This window comes from Formica exsecta, unplaced genomic scaffold, assembly GCF_003651465.1.
Source record: "Formica exsecta isolate Colony F162 unplaced genomic scaffold, ASM365146v1 scaffold465, whole genome shotgun sequence".
NCBI classification, from domain to species: domain Eukaryota; kingdom Metazoa; phylum Arthropoda; class Insecta; order Hymenoptera; family Formicidae; genus Formica; species Formica exsecta.
In genome coordinates this window covers 737,939-757,252 of record NW_021851887.1, presented here as the reverse complement: position 1 = coordinate 757,252, position 19,314 = coordinate 737,939, and the positions used below count along the sequence as shown (strand labels likewise).

General features: G+C 33.1%; 2 protein-coding genes across 11 annotated transcripts in view; one reads left to right on the top strand and one right to left on the bottom strand.

Annotated features, from left to right (window-relative positions):
- LOC115241062 (UDP-glucuronosyltransferase 2B31-like) overlaps positions 1–19,314 on the bottom strand; it is a 403,584-nt gene that overhangs the window by 76,973 nt on the left and 307,297 nt on the right. For 2 of the 4 annotated variants that reach the window (XM_029816595.1, XM_029816594.1), the window contains one exon: positions 15,736–15,779. The exons of 1 other annotated variant lie outside the window; for it this stretch is intronic. The gene's annotated coding sequence lies outside the window, so the exon portion shown is untranslated. Of the gene's footprint in view, positions 1–15,735; positions 15,780–16,190; positions 16,421–19,314 lie in introns of those variants that run through there. One more of the 4 variants, XM_029816596.1, reaches the window with a different exon arrangement.
- Positions 1–19,314, top strand: part of LOC115241064 (lachesin-like) — a 293,937-nt gene that overhangs the window by 41,784 nt on the left and 232,839 nt on the right. The window lies entirely within an intron of this gene.

The window sequence follows — 19,314 nt, the reverse complement described above, 5'->3', positions numbered from 1 at the left end:
TGATTATATTTCTCCAATTACGTTAATTCGAATTTTTTCTCATCCGGAAAAGATATTGTTATTAGCAATAAGACATATTGATCGCTTGTATATAAAAGCTCTCTTTTGTGTATAAGAAATTTTTATATCTGTCATACTTCGTTTCGGGAAGAGTTTCGCGAATCGTATAAATATAACTCATTCATAAATTTGATATAACATTTCCATGTATCGAGTTTAATCGACTACGATTCTTTTTTTTTTTTAAGACAAAAATATTTACGACAATACAAGATAAAAATAAATAATATATCAAAAAATTAAATAAAATATTTTAATTTTATAATAACATAGACAGTTATATTTCTATATTTTTTCATTTTATATAATCTTAACTTTTCATATATTATCACATATTCACATTTATTAATCTTTACATGTATAAAGAATAACGGATAATTTTTTCATTATTAATTTTTATCCATTTTTTTGTCATTATATATCACATTTTAATTAAGTGAAATCAAGGTAAAATGACAATATTCTCAATAAATATTCAAAAATATTATCACTGATCTGTGACAAGTTCTCACGGAATCCGTCAAAATTTGCTCGTCTTGTCGGACTCAAATAAAGGGTGTTTCTCGCGCGACTTCGTTTCTTTTGTCATTGTGGCGAATGGAAAAACTTCTGGTATTCCCCGGTCGGTAGTATAAGATCGTAGATTCTTGATGCAGCCTTTCTACTAAAGAAAGAGAAATAGAGGAAAAGCAAAGGGAAAATACCTTGGAAAAAGTACCTTAGCTACTGCGCCTTGGGAAAGGTAGAGGAATATAGTCGAGTTTGCAATCGTTGCGTTAAAAACTTCCCTTTTTCCTTAGTCGTGTTCAGTGAGCTCGCTCTCCCGTGATGTGCCGACACGAGGATCGCACGCGTAGTCTTTCGGTCGCATAAATGCAAAAACATATTTAAAATGTTATCTCGTGGCGGACCGCGAGCCTCATTCAAAGTTAAGACATTAAATATACATCAGAGTCGTTATAGTTTCGCGCGTATCTGCCATTTAAACTCCGTGCCACTTTATACATACGTATATGTATTCGTATTCGATTTTTTTGCTCCCTTCAGTTTACATAACAATGAGAAATTTTCTGCTCGAAATAAGTATGTATAGAACTTTGAAGTTACATTTTTTTTATTTTGAATACATATGAGTATATAATAAAATCGAGAAGTCTCAATAACGCAGTAACATACTATTGTACATAATTGACGATACGATATTGCTTTGAGAGGGAGAGATTTCCTTTCCCCTGTGAAAACACTGTGAATTATTGATTTGTATTGAATATTTGAAAAATAAATGCTGCCATGTTGAAAAATTTTCATTATCCGTTTATTATTAAAGATATTTCCGTGAATTGTATCAGAAATAATGAACATATCTTCAAGCTATAAAAATATAAATTAAAAAGAGATAAAATGATTTATTTTTAATATTTTCGAAAATATAAGAAAAGAGAGTGAGAGTATTATTATTCAATTCTGCAAATATATATACATAAAATATGTTTTATACATAATTTCTATATAGGATATTTCTATATACATATAATATTTAATTAGATTCTTGAAAGCACGGAAATGCAAGACATATCGTACTTTTTAAAATTACATTCACAATTTTTTTATTAGCGAGATAATCAAAAGGCATCTCCCTTTACGTGTTTTTAAATACGCAGCTGCTGTTTATCCGATGCATTTTCAGTAACATACATTTGATTTATACATGGAGAATGCAAAATGTCTGTTGCTATAAGCGTGGAGGAATATAAAAGTCGCTTTGAAAACTGTGAAAGCGGATGAACGCTGTCATGTGTCGTTGAGTGTTTTGTCGTGTGGTAAAAAAATAGAACTGTTGATACATTATGCGTATACTTTTATCATATCATTTCTCTCTACGCGTATATCACTTCATTTATGTCGTATATACGTTATGACGGCAAAATGCTATTGTAGAACTTTATAGAAAACTCTTTTACACACTGGAGCATTATTTGTCCTCTTGCGCGATATGTTTTATGCGATATATCATTAAGCGAGTATAATTTTTTATATGATGGAAAACTTTGTATAATTGAGGAGTGAAAAAATATTAGATATACTTTGAGATTAAATATTCTAAAATTTAATATAAAAAAAATGTTTTCAAATTTTATTTTTATAGTTTTCTGAAACATTGTCCAATTAAATTAATTTAATGTCTCTCTTAAATTGTTCGAGATACAATAGATTAAATTGATCATTAAATAATATCAAAAAAATAAAAGTATTAAGTTTAATAAACATTTTTTTTACAAATATGTTCTGGATTTTAAAATATCCTTTTGTTGTTCGAACCGAAATATCATTTATTTTATTTAGTTTTTATTTTGCACGCGCGCACTCTTCGATTGTATATATTCGAGTCAAATCACAGACGTGGCAAGGATTAGAGAATGGCGGCAGATGAGGAAGCTTCTGGTGCGCTAAAATTTCTTTTGCGTCAGCCACGTACTACAATCGTTCTTTCGCGATTGCAGACTGTGACTGCCGTTAACGAGCGAACGACTTTTTAGCGCAACGGAACGAGACTGCAGATCGAGAATAGCATAGAAATGTGCCATGCTGTACATACAGTACAAAATAAACTATTCTCGTACATTCGTCGATAAGGGGAATTTGCTCTGCACATGTTCCTAAATTGAGCTTGATCATCATTACATCGTAACGAATCGAACGTAAAAAAATTTTATTAAATTTATTGATATATATTTTTAATTATATATGTTTATTTTTACAAGATCGTTATCAAAATTAACGAAAATTTATTTACAAAAATAATTACACGTGTACGTTTCGTTTCTGTAAACTTTAATTATTTCGTCGCGTAATGTTCATCTAAGAGACTAGTAGAAAACAAGCGTGCTTGTCAGGCGTTTTTCTACTAGTTCATGCAATTGTTGCAACTCGCTCCAGTATCCGCTCAACGTTTTTATTGCAACGATATTGTAGCGTAGAACTTTATTTTAATTTTCTAAAGTCACGCGATTAATTAATGTATTCAGCATTAAGAAAGAAATGCAAATAAAATATCCAGCTTCACAAGAAAAGCTGTCACAGTGTATTGCTGTAATCTCTTAGATTGCATACATTTGCATCATCAATATCGAATGATACTACGTTTTAAGTCACTGTTTCAGAAACTACGTCTGTTAATGCGATTTGATTTTTTTTTTGTAATGCAACAAATAGACTTCTAAATTCTTACATTATATACATTATATTTCGATTCGATAATTTTAAGATTTGAAGTTTCCCTTCTGTGTGCATTCGCATGCAAATATATCAATATATATCAATCCCTTCTAACGTATTTGATGGAAGTCGCTATATACAAATTTCAGATATACGGATATATTGCACGATATATATCTTCTTACTTCGACCTGGCAAGATGGAAACTGACTTTCATCTCGCATTCGAGATGTGTGCGCGCGGGCGCTTACATACGTGCGTCGAAGCCGGCAGGCCTGTGTAAACTTTCGATTCGATGAACACGACTTGGTGGCTTCTCGCGGACCGTTTAATGGCATTTCCGTGCTCCCAAAAAGGGAAATATTAAATTTCAAGACGCGAATCCGCACGGCGCTATCGTATTCCGAGAGCGTTGGCAGAAGACGCCACCGCTTTTTGGCCTACTTCTGGAAGTGCGATAAAAGTACTATTCGCGAACGAGAGACGGAGCATAAACTCCGTCGACGCAAGCTTTCGATTCTTATCTGGCAACTGTGTAAATTATATTACCGAGTACTCACTCGCGTTTACTCGTTTTGAAACGTCATACAATTTTTATGAATGTATACTCCATTTACTCCGTATACTTTTATTCGAATAATTATGAGAGAGATACGTTCTTTTGTAAAAATCTTGTCAAATTATTGTATTAATAAAGCCACGAGAATCTATAAAAAAATAGATTTGATATTAACTATTTAATATTGATTTATGACGTAATAACGAGAGATAAAAAAAATATATTTATTTTATTTTTCTTTGTGTGCAAAATATTTTGCATTGCATTGTGCTTCGAAATGAGCAGGACACGTTTTTAATAATGAAAGCGCCGAATCTTGTCGTTGCAATTTTTGCTTTATTATCTATGCAATCGCAAAGCTGCCGAAATGGCGAAAGTTATGACGGTGTTTTGCTTTTACGAGAGTTTACATTGACGTGTATATATGTCTATTTAATAAAGAGAGAGAGAGAGAAAGAGAGTAAGTTCCGGTTGCAGTTTTGTGTTATACTGTTCTACTCGCTTCCAGCTCGCGTCTTCCTCGACGATACGTAACCGGGCTAACGCTATAAAAACGTCCGGCGGCATTGCAGGTTACAGACATGTTACATGCCCGCCATGCGGTCATTCATCTTCTTCCCAGCTATATTTCTCTGCCGCGGCATTCTCTCCGCTTCTTTACTTATTCGCGTGCAAATTTTACGCCTTTTATCCGACGAAACGGCGCTTTTCGCTCTGCTCGGGCAACGATTTAACATACAGAGAGCCATGCTAGATTGTAGTGTTGCTGCCTGGCGTTAAAAATTCTCAATTTTTCAAAATATTAATACATTTTAAGAGAGATAGTCTAAAAATAATATTTATATTGTTTTTTAATCACAGTGGCTTTGTATGAGCTTAAGAATCAGCCGGTATACCAAAAGATCCTGGCACGTTTAATTCTCATTTATTACCAAGAAGATTAATTATGTTATTCAAGAACATTTTTTTCTCCTGTTATATATTGTAATATGATGAAAAGAATTTTCATTATTGTCTCGTTGAAACGTGTGTGCGAGAATAATACACGGAATGATAATGAGAATTATTTATTTGTATAGTAGCTGTATTATGGATATTGATTATTATTAAATTGCGGCAATGTACGTTATGGAAAATGTTTTAATTATACGATATCAAAAGGAAGTGAAGATTTTTTTTAAGTTTCTCAGAATTGAAAAATCACGACGGTTGTCGTCGATTGCGACGGATGCTGGAAATGTCGGCGTGGTTGGGAAACCTCTTAATGCACGGGAGCATTAAGGCGTCTAATTTCGCCTTTCTGCTTTCCACGTTGAAATGCAATATCGCCACAGAAGGATTCTGCGCGCGAAGTATTTCCAACATTTCTCAACTATTTCCCAAACTAGAGACTGCTTGCTTCATCAGTTGCGGTCTCGTTTGCGGACCATCAAGCAGGAATCTTATTCACACACGTAGAAAATTGCTTGTTTTTTTTTATTATTTGTGATATCTTTTTAACTCTGATGTTTGAAAATGATCGAAACAAATTCTACAAGTATTTTTCTTTAAGCAGGAAACGCTGTGTGAACAAGATCTTTCTAAATATATTTTACAGATGAAGAATGTGGCAACTACAGCTACAAAGTAAATTTTATCTTGATTGCACTATTATCATTGTCTAAAATAAAAATTTTGTTACAATTTTAAGATTTAGTATTCAATGATGACTTTAAAATATAATTGAGATATCTGAAATATTTTTACGATTTCTCGAACAACATTGTACTTGGTCATCGTTAATAGTTGTCGACGTTTTTTCGTGATAAATTGCGGGCGAATAATTGCGAAAGATTCGAAAGGGAAAGTGGAAGCCGTTACATGTCGGATTTAGGTCAGGTATCCGTAATTATAATGGGGTGAACGGGAACACAATGTTTAATTGCAGCATTCTATCCATTCTATTCCCCTATATTCTCCTTTCCGCTTGCACTTATTCAGTTGCAGCGTTATCGTCTTTCGCGGAGGACACTCATCTCCCGAGAAGGAGACGAAAAAGCATTTGTCTCTGATTTGAAAGCATTACAGTGCCAGCTCTGCAATTATTATCGTGCTGAAATTAGACATGGTTACAGTTTTCTATCTGTCGCTTGCATTTCATCTATATTTCCAGAACCATACTCCGATTGAACGAATTATGGTCGCTCTCTTTAGCAAGAGTGACGACGAGAGTTTTATTATTAATGAAAATGACATATTCAGAGTTTCTATTTTTTAAAGAATTATTTCAATGAATTATAAAAATATTATTTTCAAATCACATACACACATCATTTTTGTCGATCTCGTCGCAACGCTCTGAAGACTCGAAGAAAATAAGCTTCCACTTTTGTTTGTAAAAAATGATTTTCAACGTTAATAGCGGTGCGGTGCACTTATCACGAATGTCGAAGGTGCGCCAGTTGGTACTGCCATGTGTACGCCGCGCAAATAAAGCAATTTTCTCCTAGAGGCATTTTCAGGAGAAGGATGCGGAGCGGCACTCGGCTCGCGAGCCATCCGATAACACTCTGGGATGGATCGGTTTTTTTGCTCCTGGAACAATTCTATCCTGGCTATTATCTACCTTCTTTCGCTCACTCTCTCCGCCACGTCTCCGTCGTTCCTTTTTCGCTTTCTTGTGTCACCTCTGCCACGAGCCTGTCTCCACCTTCCTTCCATATTTCCGACCGGATCGCGTCGCGTAAAAACTATAATTGTATAAAAGATGTTTCCAGACTGGCGCATTGTTCTTCCATTTCCCGTGGAGTCGTGCCAAAAAGAGGAATTTCCATAGATCTCGCCATTGATTCTCTCATGGAATCTGTCCAGCTGCGCCGCCGATATTCAAAGATTTACTCGTCGCAATAACGCGGGGAAATCGTCCGCGAAAATATTTGTCAGCGAAATGAATTTTTCCGAACTCGAAATATCCATTTTGTTAATTATGTATTTCCAATTAGAAGAATTTATTTGTGCCAGATTTAGCACGTCGGTGTAGAATGTATGAGAAATTTCGAATATATTATTAATAGATATTCTATTCTAGTATTATACTTTGGAGAATGTTTGTCGAATGTACGAATATTAAGAGAAAATTTCTTTAGATTTTTCAAATATATCGTACTATGCGTATTAAATCGGTAATTACACGATTGCTTTAACAGAATCTTTTCATCTCACTTGTAAAATTTTGCTTATATGCAGAATTTGTTATTCAAATTTCGCTCGATAAATGCGCAGCCGTTTTCTTACGATTCAATGTATTTGTAAATTTCTACATTTCTCAAATTCTCAATTCGTCCAATCAGATCAAATAAGAGACAGTTACCGCCTTTTTCTACCACGCAAAGGCGTTTGACTGAACGACGTAGTTTCACAGGAAAAGCCGAGCTTAATGCCTCGTATTCGCGGTAACTTCTCTGGGACGATTAATGCAAAGTAGCTCATAGTGTCAGTTAGCATAACGTCGAAGGTGGGCGCCTGTATCGTAGCAGAGGGTCCACCGAGGCACTATTACTTCGGTCGTTGGCGTTGGCGCGATGCTCGGGTAATTTGTAGCTTGTAAAGGCAGCCTTTGTGCCAATAATACCGTTTATGATTCTTTGACCGTGCCCGCTATATTGGCGTACCGGCCGGCCGGCTGACCAATGCTGCAAAAGGGCTTTTTGCGCCAACGCATATTGTCAAAATGTACTGCGTACATCATTATTTGAACGTATTTTATAATAAAGGGAATCCTCTCGCGCCGGATTTTTAATTTAAACAGTATTGATTATGATTTTATTTAAATAGAAATTATTTTCTGCTTTGTAATATAAAGCATTGTTATTTATAAAACAAAGTGTATATTCGTATTTACGTACATTATATTTTATTAGCGAAATAAATATCAGTTAATGATGTTGAAAAAAATGTAGATATATGAAAATTGAATAAATTTTTTTTTATACGAGTATAATAAGAAACAATTAGATATAATCAAACAACTATAATATAAAATATTAGTTTAACAAAGAGAGAAAGAGTAAAATAGATAGCCTTCGCGTGACAGTTATTGGAATACTGGTCTAGCGAGCACTGGTTTAATAATACGGCACAATTAATCTCGATACTAAGTACATCATAAAAAAAATTATATTTTTAAACATACTATTTTTCGATCAATGTTTGTAATTAAAATAAATATCACCGGTGCGTACTTTCAAAATTCGCATCTACTATAGCGTGAAACACGTTCGCGAGGTCGCCGGAAATTGCATTAAATGGGTGAAGTCTCAAGGAAGTTGGCGAGTTTATAAGAAAAAGACATGCGAAAAAAGTCAACAGTTGGTGCTTTGGAACTTTCACGTAATTTGAATAACACTGCAACAAATACTAATTTGAGATGCTCGCACACGCGTGTATGTGAAAAGCTACGTCTGCTGATAGTTGGAGTTTTAGTGTATGAAGCGGTGAAACCTTAGCGGGAACGCCAAGAGTCTTAGATTAATCTAGGGGTGTTGCTGTTGTTGCTGTTTCCAAGCCCAAGTTTTCCTTTCGAAAGGCGACGTTGGAAACTCGCTTAAGAGGAACGAAGAGAGAAGGAGGAAGAGAGAGAAAGAGGGTGAATGGAATTACTCTCTTTGTTAGACTAACATACGCGACTAATAATCGCGCGAGTACTATATTAAAACTAGTCGACTATGAAATGAATATAAATTAACGTCCGGCAATACGTGCAAAATTTTCGATATTAAATTAATCGATATACATTTCGATAATTTAGCACATCTTAAGAATGATTTAGTTAAGATAGAGATACGCAAATGCATTGAAGATCGTGTGGCTTTTTTTTATATTAATATCTTGTCGCGCATAAAAAACAAACAAATTATTAATATATGGAAATATTTTATCATAAATTATCATATTTAGGCGTGCGAAATTGATACCATAAAATATTGATAACTCTGAAAAAATAAATCAAGCAAAGCATTTGACAATGCAAAAAATTATTCAAAGATAGTAATTCTATTTATATTCTATTCTCGGTCTCATCTATTTATGTGCATGAAATTGTGAATCGGCCTTTTTTGCGATTGTAAGATGCTTGGGAACATCTGTTTGCCATTTTTGCGTTAATTACTCCAACAATTAAAATAATGAATTTAAGACTAGAATTACGCGAAAAGTTTTTCCAACTGAGTAAAACCAGCAAACTTTGACATAGTCATGAATTTGCGCATACAACACTACTCCTTGTATATACGAGACAGTTCGAAAATTATCTTCCTCCCCTGATATGCAAATTTTCTATTTTAAATTTAGAGGAGATGGCGCGTATAAATTTATTTATAAATACATGATACTGTCATATTATAGTATACACTACACACATGTTATATAGCTCATTCTTTTTTGTATCGACATATCGTATAGTATCCACATTTAGGTCATACTTTATAATAAACTGCAGTCTAACGTGAGATCAGCCGAATGAGAATCCCGTCCAAGTATATCGCAGTTATTTGAGCTGCCACCTCTCGTTTTAGCTCGATTTTTTTTCTTTACTCCATCGCGGTCGATTCGCTCCGGACCCGCTCGCACATGAACATATATTTTCGAATTATCGACAGCCGAGCCACGCGACAAATTGCGCCAGAGTACCCCCCTGCCGATCGCCGACAAGTTTAATAGGTTGTGAAATCATTCTGAAAAATAGTATCGGTCCCGGCGGAACGGGATGATCTCCGACGTACTATGTACTTTTGCGGCTACAGATTTCTCGAACGCCCTGTCAAGTTTTTATGTGAAACGTGAAATATATCTGTTTGTTCGAGAACGGACGACTTAAGATACAGCTTTCGAGAATTTATATATGGCTAGGTCTCAACGAATGTCATATGTGTAAAAGATATCTGCGGTATAAGAAAAATATAAATCATTTGCTTTCGATCATCATCGAAGATATTTTAGACGAAAAATCAATGATGAACCCATGATATCCTACAAGCGCTCGTAAGTTTAAAATTGAAGGAAGAAAAAAAATTAAGTATATCTTTGTCACAATTATATGGTTGATTTATAACTGCATAGAATTTTTATACAATAGAAATAAAGCTAATGCAGAAAAGTATTGAAACGATTTATTCTTTTTATAAATTATACGCGCTTGTGAATGAATATCTCGAATATTTATCGAGTTCTCTAGTTGTCTAGGATTTCGTGAACATAGATAGTGCATATGAACTGATGTTTGCCAGAAGGGTCAATAGAAACTAGATATAGAACGGATAATGGAAATCGAAAGACAAGCAACTGTTAGGGTATAACAGTAACTATTTGAAGCAGTATGGAAATTTAGGGATCATATCGTTATTTGCTTACCTCGAACATTAGTACTTTTTAAATCGATGAATTGAATGTAATCTCGTATCAGTGTGATCAAAACAAATCGCATACTAAAGCGTCATAATTATCTTTCGTCTGCTATATTCTTTGAGGTGCTTTGATTTTATGTTTTTGTTATAAATATCCCGATTTTGATATTAGATACTGCTCTGCTTCATTCTGCGTTTGCTATCTGAATAAAGGTACATATTATTCATGCTGCATACATTCATATTTATTTTGATATGCATTGAGGATATTCAAACTAAATTACATTCTCTTGCTTCGCGCTTTTATTTAAAAAATTGTATTTTATTAATTATTTATTCACGTGTACAGCAAAAAAAGCTTTTTTGGCATTAATATAATTTTTAGTATCAATAATACCTTTATGGATACCGAGAGAGATACATGCGTTCTTTTATTCAATTTAAATATAAAAGTTATATAAAGAGACAATAATAATGTAATAATGTAATAATAATTAGCAAGAAGCTAATTAAACAATTAATGTATGTTTAGCTAAAGATAATTTTCACATGTATAATATTTACAAATAAATTTGTAAATATATTTATAATATATTTTCGCAGTATTACATTTTTATTAGTCTTTTATTTAATTTTACACATAATCTCGCTCGTCGTAAACCATCTCCGTATAAAGGATATTAACAGATTTTGCGCGTTTATTTTATATAACCTGTCTTTCGTTAGTTAATCTACGCTAGAATCTTTATAACTAGTCTCCCGTCTCATAAATCGAGGCACTAAGGTGTACATCGGTTATGCGTCATCAACGTGTCCCGAATTAGAAACCGGACGGAAGAGACAGAGAGAGAGAGAGAATTAATCGGTCCATAAATCCGCTCCTCTGTCGGACATTCGTTTCGCTTACACGATGGATTAACGATCCACCGTATCGAGAAGGCGTTAAAAAGCTCATCCGACATAACTCGCGATCGCGAACTGAGCGAAACGCGCGCTGTTACACAATGTAACGATAACGATTTGACCTCGCTATCTATAGGTCAGTTGCGAAATATTTGCACCGCCACGGTGAACACGGTAACTTTTTCAGCCGTTATAACACGCGCTCTACGGTACGTTATCCTGAAAATTGCACATTTCTTCCGCAGAAAATTGCCATTCCAAGATCGAATTATGGTACGAACAAGCCGATTATTCGGCTACACGCTTCCAAGCACAAAATAGCAAGAAAAAAAATACAAGATTTATTAAACAGCACAATTTTCTCTTTCTCTCTCTCTCTCTTGAAAAAAATTTGTGTATTACACCTTCTTGATACGCTCTAGATTTTGATATTTAAATATCATTCCTGCCGGTGTACTTTTTAACATCGCAAAGAATAAACGAATACGATTCGTTCCTCGAGAGTTCATACTTTTATTATCTTTAACGCGTGTGCGAAATTATTATTCTTCCGAGGCACAGGAACTCGGTTCAGTTCTGTGCGACCTAATGGTATCCACGTTGAACGTAACAGATTCTAATGGTTATGCTCATGGTTATCGCTCGCGGTGGAGAAAAAAGAAGTACTCAGCGAGAAAGAGAGAGCAAAAAAGAGAGAGAGAGAGAAAGAGTCCGCGTCTAATTACTACGGTATATCTAGCTCGTTAGGAATACTACCGCCCGCTACTTACACGATATTTCTATCCGGTTGCCATCTCATTTTCTTTTTGTTTTTTTTTTGTTTTTATTTCGAGATCCACGATCAGTACTTAAATTATAAGCGTCTAACAGTGCAGTCGAATAGAGCGCAATTTTGGAGAGCCTCTGTGCCGTGCGGGAAATAGCGTGCACGATGAAACTTTGTTGCGAGAGTTGAATTATCGCGTGAACTTGCTCCACGGCGGAGACTACACCGTAACGATGGAGGAGACGTAACAACGTAATGGAATATTTAATCTCTTTTTGACTAAATTATTTAAATTCAGAGGGTAATTTTTTTTTCTCTTGTTGACGCGTAGAGAAATTATTTGCATAATACATTCGCGGTTAATTGGATCCGTTGAAAAATTTATCCTTTGTTTAACAAGATTGTTGCGCGGCTAACAAGCGCCGGTAATTTTACAAGCGATTGCCCGGTCTAACCGAGCATCGCGTGTATGAAATTTTGTTACAGGAGTTTCATTACCGGGCCGTACTCGCTACTCGAACGAATATCTAACTTCTTTATTATTCAAATTTTGGTCGCAACTTTTCTCGGTTAATGCATATAAAATAATTCTTTATAAAATTATTCTTTCGATTATTGTTATCCGAACATCTATAAGACCAAATAGCGAAAAAGCAACAATAATAAATGTCTTGTTAAATTCTCTAGTAAATTTATGGATTTTATAAGAAAATAAAAGTCGTAAATTGAAAGCAAAAACTTTTTACTTCATTTTTCAAATCGAGATATTAATTTTTAATCTATTTAATGTTAAAGATAAAAAATTCCGAATGACTTTGAATAAAGCTTCAAAAGATTGAATTTCAATTTATCACAGAATCTATAATATTGAAAGTTAATGTGTGATTTAAATATAAATTAGATCATAAGTATTTATATTCTTTATAAGAGAGTATGACTTTAGAGTCGTTATAGAGAAAATATAATTTACCATAAAAGAATTTACTATGTTTTTAACAGATAAAGATATTATTAATAAGGTTGTGGTCTCAACCGTCTAGCGCATATTGCTTTCGTTGTCGACCAACCGATGAATCTCAGATTGCAAATATATATGGGAAAATTAGTGACTTGTGTGTAATTTTGTAAAGTTCACACCGCAGTATATATCACTATAGTTGTGAAACTTTGCCGCCGAGTGTTGTATCACCACCTGTATACGGCCGACACCATGCCGGCCGGCTACGTGACTGAATGTTTAATATGCTTGGACGCACCGCCATTATCGCGCTGCGCTTTGAATATTTTATGGAGAACGTCATTCACATATACCGACTAAGCAAGGTGAGAGTGCGTGCACGGACCGACGCCTACCCGTGTAACAACGAGTATAAGCGTTAATCCTTCATTTTGGCCTCATATGAGAGAGACTGGCTTAGATTACAGCTTAGATATGTTCATTGTTAACAACTTTTCTCCAGAACATACGGACTGTATCTTGTACGCTCGGTTTTATGGGATTATTCTCTTGATTTATTCTCTAACTATCCCGTAGTCAACATTGAATATAAAATTATATAACATTGCTAGAAATTATAGTATTATATTTCTAGTTATATACAAAACACGCAGCTCTCTTTTCTTGGCCTAAAGCTTTTTTAAAAAATATGCAAAAAAATTATCTTTATAACCTTACATATTATTATTTTATCTATTATGAAAGAGAAGTTTATATTTAAATATTAGAAGTTTATATACATATATTAACTCTATATATATTATTATATAAATAATAATATATAAAGTTAAATATATTTTCCAACTTATTCATACAAAATATAATGCTATCTATTGATTGAGCTTAAATTATTCTATTATAGCAGCTACGTTCATTAAATTTCAATTTAATTTAAATTAGATTTTAATTTATCATAATAAATGTTTTAATAAATAATAAAATATTTTAATTTGTTTGCTTGAAGTTTGAAAAATCGTATTGCAATTGTGGTTTGCAATGAGAATAATAAATATGATTCACGGAAATGCCATATAACAAGGAGATAAAGATCTGTCTGATCTAGACGACGTCGATCTGATAAAAAAAAGATTTAACCCCAAAGTTAAGAAGTACTCTGGAACATAGACTGTGTGTGTGTGTGTGTGTGTGTATGTGTGTGTGTGTGTGTGGAAAGGCAGACTTTTCGCTATGGGTACACCGCCAAAAGAGGACAAAGTAATAAAGTTGATAATAATGATAGAGAAAAGTGCTTGAAGTTTGAAAAATCGTATTGCAATTGTGGTTTGCAATGAGAATAATAAATATGATTCACGGAAATGCCATATAACAAGGAGATAAAGATCTGTCTGATCTAGACGACGTCGATCTGATAAAAAAAAGATTTAACCCCAAAGTTAAGAAGTACTCTGGAACAGTGTGTGTGTGTGTGTGTGTGTGTGTGTGTATGTGTGTGTGTGTGGAAAGGCAGACTCTTCGCTATGGGTACACCGCCAAAAGAGGACAAAGTAATAAAGTTGATAATAATGATAGAGAAAAGGAGAGGAATGGCGAATAGCAAAGAAAAAGAAAGACGAAGTAATGAAATGGAAAAGTTTCACTGCGCCTCGTCTTACTTGTAATGGTCGGTAAACGAATTAAAGAGCCAGGAATCTTCGCTGCCGTAGGAAGTAACTCGTAACCAGAGTATTTTTAGATTTCTTGAGAATACCAAGCCAAGTGTATATACTAGCATCGATCTGTGTTTCGTCAAAACGTCGATACCTCCTTTGAAAACGTTTCAGTTTTTCATCATTCACAAAGTTTTCTTTTTGTTCACATTGAATGCTGAACTTGTTTGCTGCCACTGAATACTAATTTAAGCATTTTCGTTTTTATATAATATCGATTTTGATTTTTCTAAATGTTTTATTTTTCTTTAAAATGGCGTGTTTTACATTTTTACGATGGTTATTGATTCCTTAATGCGGTAAGTTAAAAGAAAAGTTGAAGGAAACAGATTGAAATAAATGATTTTGAAAAAGCTAAATATATTAAGCTCAATGTTTTTACAATAATTTTTTGACTTAAAAATATTATTGATTAGACATATCTTGTTAAAGTTTGCAACGTTCTTGAAGTGAAAATTTAAAAGTCGTACTAACCATACTTCTTTTTTTGATAAATGCAAAATAAAATTCTTTAATAAATTTTTTGTATGAAAATGCAAAATACAAGATGAAAATGTAAAGATAGTTGCAAATTTTTAAGAATATTTTTAAGCGTGTACGAGTATTTCGGATTTAAACAAAGCTTTTTTGAGCACTGACTCTTACAATTAGCAAGTTTTTTATCGTTGAATATTTAAAAAGTTACTTGTTGATATAATTGTGTGATATAAAACGCAGGGACGATTGCAAGGAATTTTTAATCATATATACGCATGTAAAAATTTCGCGAGCAAAAATTATGGGATAAACTTTTCTGGTTTTGATTGTTGGCGCACTATTTTGTCTATATTGTGAGGAATCTTAAAGAGTGCTTTTTGTAGTATATACGCATTTTTTAAGCACAAAACATATAGGAAACAGCCAACAAATTTTAGCTGTATACACGCAGACATTAGCGAGAAATTTGATATTTTTATAAAAGTTTTATATTTTTCATTTTTTTAGGAAATTAATTTATTGTCTTAATAAAAATGTTAACACTTAGCTGTTTTCTTAACGTTTATTCTCTGAATTGCGTCGATTAACTTTTCTCGACTTAATGTGTGCTTGTATACGTGTGTGTGTGTAAATATACACACACAGATATAAATTTTATAAATCTATTATCTCAAGATTAAAAGAGAGATAGAGTAATTTTCAACACTCACCAGTACGATGCGCAACAGCGGAATGATACTAGACAATAGTTAATCTGTAAAATACAAATTTATCCGAATTATATAAAGTGGTGTCCAAGATAATTAATATTAAAAAAAGTGATTATTAAATTTTATTTTTTCTTTAAACATATATTTAATAATACAAATGTTTTTCGAATCATATTTTTTCAGATTTAATTAAAATTTTTATGAAACATGATAAAAACTTAATTTTTTATATAAATAATCTAAATAATTATAAATCTTATACACTTTATTCTGAAAAAATATTTTATATAAATTATTTTAAATATTTTATTAAATATAATTTAGTATTCCAAAATTTTAATCTGGAATATTTTTTATGCATCATATTATACAATGTTATAAAATGAATTATTACTGTGGAGATAAATGAGCAATTTATTTAACAAATAAAAAATAATAAATTATTAAGTGCTTACCTTACGGTTGCTCCGCCGTCGCCCGATGCCTCCCCGGGCCTGCTCCTCCTCTCTTGTTCGTGTTTTTGCTGTTCCTTTGGATAGCACTCACACGGCACTCATTTGCGGAATCACGGTTAATTATGATCGCGCACTATCAATATAATATAATGATCACGCAGCACCTTGTAAGGTACTCCTGATATTAATCGCTCGCGACGCGCGCTTTATTATAATGCAATGAGAGAACAACGTAAGAACTACGATTGCATTAAACGACGATTTACTCAAAAATTGCGAGATCAAATTCACACGTAAGTTGTCACAGCTATGCTATATTTGTTGTTAACAAATAATATATGCTCTTGTTTGAAAATTATTATCAATTTATATTATAAGTATGAAATAAATATTGTATAAGTATACGAATTAAGAATAAATATTCGCAAATAATGCAATATCAAAGAAAAGAAATACTATCGCTTTATTGACTGCTCTCTCGCGTGATAGATTTTGATCAAATATATTATGTAAAACATGCATTTTAACAAATCAACAATGTATAAACATGGAATTTTTATATCGTGATTAATAAATATAATAATACGTGATTTAAAACGATTGTAAATAAATGTTGTCACGTCATTTGATTTAGGATCAATTTGTTTTATAGTCATGACGATTTTTTAATGATTGAAAATGATACTGACAATTTCATTCTGATTACGTGAAAATCGAGTTAAAGATTAGTTTTAAAATGCGATATATAAAATACAGAATCCGAAAATATAGAATCAAGATTCATTATAAGTAGTATAATCAAGATTTAGTCGCGCAAAATACATTATGTTTATATTACGAGTCAATAATAGAAGGAGATATTTAATCGCGTGAATTAGTAATATCTAATTATTCATAAGGAAAGATCGCGCTTGATTTCCTAGTCAAAATCGTGTTTGAGATATAATACGATATACGGAGCATCTCGCGTTATACTACTTTCCCGTTCGAGTGTCGCGACAGGAATGACAAGGCCACGGCCACGGTCTGTATATAAACACGCTTATATACATACACAACGCTGCCGAACCCGCATACCAGTGTTCGTTCGTTCATACTTTTCCCCACTCTTTGCTACGAAATATTTAATATACTACGAAATAAATGTGTGCGCGGAATACAATATTTTATTCCTTCAATTTCAAACCAACTATTAATGAACTTTAATACACGGTTTCTCGTTATTTAAATCTCTCCGACAATTCGTATTATTTTTTTCAACTTGAAAATGACGGAAAAATGTAAGTACTTGTATTAATGAAAAATTTAAAGCGCGATGCAAGAGACATATTTGATTTAAAACATCATTACAGTACATTCAAACAATTATTGTAAAAATTGCAATGAAACGAAATTTTATAATTTCCATCTCTTGCCATTTTAATTCTCAATTAGAATTACGTGAAATCGTGATATATTAATATTTATTTATTTAAAAATTGAAGGGATTAAATCAATAAATATTAATGTATCACGTTTTCACGCAATATTCTAATTGAGAATTGAAGTGGCAAGAGATAGAAATTATAAACTTTTCATTTCAATTTTTACAGACGTTAATTGTTTCTGTAATGATGCTTGAAATTAAATATATGTATCTTGCATCGTGTTTTAAATTTTTCCGTCATTTTCAGATTGAGAGAAATAATACACGAAATGCCGGAAAATATTCAAATAACGAGAAGCCGTGATGTATCAAAGTTTGTCAATAGCCGGTTTGAAATTGAAGGAACGAAGTATTTTTTGCAAAAATTTATTTCATAGTACACGAAATATATTTTGTAGCGGAGTAGGGAGTGATGGGGCGATGAATTGACTGACACATTGGTATGCGGCCTTGGCCTTGACCTATGGCGTATAGCGCGCTAGTGTTTACATGACCTTGTTATTCACGTCGCGACACTCGAACGGGATGGTAGTGTGGCGTTCGACGCTTCGTATATCGTCGCATTATCTCTCGAACTATAACTACGATCGTATCAAGTGCTAGGAGATATCAAATCTCGATCTTTCTTTACGAATAAAGATTATCAATCCGCGCGATTAATTGACTATCTCGATTAACGACTCGTAAATGTATCGATGCTTTTCATCAAAGCATTAATTTCGCGACTTGTATCGATTCTTGATTATATATTTTCTGAAAGGATACGTCGTGTCTTAACTAGCTATTTACAAACGACTGTAATATATTACGCGATATCGGAATATATAAAATTATCAATGTCATTTTTAATCATTAATAAAACATCGCACAAAACGGATACAGAATGAATCGATTTCAAATCGCGAATAATGTTACAACTCGTTTAATTACAATCGTATTTAATCACATATTTGATATTTGTTAACCGCATAGTAAAAATTGGATCGTTTATACATGGAGGATTTGTGAAAATTCATATGATTTATTCGAGCGAGGTCTATCACGGAAGTAGTCAGCAAAAGCGACGATATATATTCTGATATTATATTTTGAGGAACTACAATTTTAATTCGTATACTTATTTATACTTAAATTATCAATTATCATTATTAAATTATTAATACAAAAAAATAATCATTCAAAAACGAGAGCATATTAGTTAACAATAGATATAGCGTCGTCCAGTGACGCGTGAATTTCGTCGTATAATTTTCAGACGCTGAGCGAGTAATAACTTTGTGCGATCGTAGTTTTCGCGTTGTTCTCCTGTCACAATATATTAAAGCGCATGTCGTGTGCGACGAACGTCGAGAGTGCCGTACTAAGGGTCGCGTGAATTTTAGTAATTGTTAGTGATTCTAATAATTAGTGCGCATGCGGTCGTAATTAACCATGTTTTCGCGAGTATATGTGCCATGTGAGTGCTGATAAACTGCAAAGAACGGACAAAAGAGGAGGGGAAGGAGGCCCGGGGACGCATCGGGCAACGGCGGAGCAACCATGAGGTCAGCATTTTATAATATAATTTATTATTTGCTATTTTTTTTTTTTAAATTAACTGCCCGTTTATCTCCGCAGTAGTCCAGTTTGCATTGTGTAATATAATACGTAAAAAATATTCTAAATTTTATTTTGAAACACTTAATATATATATATATA